This window comes from Otolemur garnettii, unplaced genomic scaffold, assembly GCF_000181295.1.
Source record: "Otolemur garnettii isolate 467f Iridium unplaced genomic scaffold, OtoGar3 scaffold00048, whole genome shotgun sequence".
In the NCBI taxonomy this organism is placed as follows: domain Eukaryota; kingdom Metazoa; phylum Chordata; class Mammalia; order Primates; family Galagidae; genus Otolemur; species Otolemur garnettii.
In genome coordinates this window covers 11,501,411-11,503,182 of record NW_003852443.1, presented here as the reverse complement: position 1 = coordinate 11,503,182, position 1,772 = coordinate 11,501,411, and positions in this window count along the sequence as shown.

Below are 1,772 nucleotides of genomic sequence, written 5' to 3'. Positions count from 1 at the left end.
GGCTATCTTTTGGTTGCAGCCGTCATTGTTGTTTGGCGGGTCCGGGCTGGGGATTCGAACCCGCCACCTTAGATGTACGTGGCTGGCGCCTTAGCCGGTTGAGCTATAGGTGCTGAGCCGATTTGGATCTCTTGAACTGGGTCAATCACCTGAGGACTATCCAAAGTGGTACCCTGGGTGTGTGGTTGAGGGAAGGTGTGATTTTCCTTTCCCAATTGTTGCCTTGTGGGGGGTGGAGTGACTTAATTGCTGGTATTTCTCCACAGCTGAGAGTTCAAGCCAGAGTAAGTGATATACTAGGGTAAAACAGAGACCAGCTGAAAACAAGACAGAGACACCTAGCCCCATCACACCAAGCAGAGCCCCAGTTTTTCAGGCCATAGCACTTCATGGGTCCTTGGCAAAGCTGTAGGGGAAAAGGTACAGACAGACACCAGTCCCAGCCTTTGGGCAAAGGACTAGTTAATCACTACTCCTGGAGCCTGCAACCCAACTACTTATCTGCTCAACTAGCCAAACGGTGTAAATTCAGCATGGGGAGGAATCAGCGGAAAAACTCTGGTGACATGAATAACCAGAGTAGATCAACCCCCCAAGGAAAGGCATGGCAGATGCAACTGAAGACCCCATCCATAAACAGATGGCTAAGATGACACAAATTGAGTTCAGAGTCTGGATAGCAAATAAGATCAACAGAATGGAGGAAAGGAGGGAATCAGAATTTCATGTTATTCAAAAGATGTCTCAAGAATTCAATGATTTCAAACATAAAATGACCAAAGATTTAGATACATTGAGGCAAGAGTGTGCAGCCCTCAAAGATCTGAAAAATATGGTAGAATCCCTCACTAACAGAATGGAGCAGGCAGAAGAAATAATCTCTGACATTGAAGACAAAGCTTTTGAGCATGCCCAAGAGCTCAAAGAGGAAGAGAAATGGTGAGCAAAAATGGATCATTCTCTCAGAGAGGTCTGAGATAATTTGAAGAAAACTAATATTCACCTTAAAGGAATCCCTGAAGGCGATGAAGTTGCTTCACAAAACATAGAGGCTCTTCTTCATGAAATTATGAAAGAGAACTTTCCAGATATGCCAAGAGATTCAGAAATTCAGATAGCAGACAGTTTCAGAACCCCAGCATGACTCAACCCGAACAAGACATCCCCCAGGCACATTATAATTAACGTCACTAAAGTTAATATGAAAGAGAACTAGACATAAGAAAAGCAACTAGACATAAGAAAACCATAACCTACAAGGGGAAGAATATTAGAATGACTGCAGATCTCTCTGCTGAAATGTTTCAGGCTAGAAGAGGATGGTGATTGACTTTTAATCCCCTAAAACAAAATAACTTTCAACCCAGAATCCTGTATCCGGCTAAACTGAGTTTCATTTATGATGGAGAAATTAAATACTTTAGTGACATTCACATGTTGAAGAAATTTGCCACTAAACCAGCTCTCCAGGATATTCTCAGACCTATCTTCCCTAATGACCAGTGCAGTCCTCCACCACAAAAGTAAACTCACTCAGAAACTTTTAATCAAATTCCAACTTCCACAGTGGCGAAATGATTAAAAACATCCACTGGACTTTCAAAAAACTTGATACACAAAATTTTACCAGGCTTATCAATATTCTCAATCAATGTGAATGGCTTAAATTGTCCTCTAAAGAGGCACAGGCTGGCTGACTGGATACAGAAATTCAGGCCAGATATCTGCTGTGTACAAGAATCTCATCTTACCTTAAAAGATAAATGATGTAG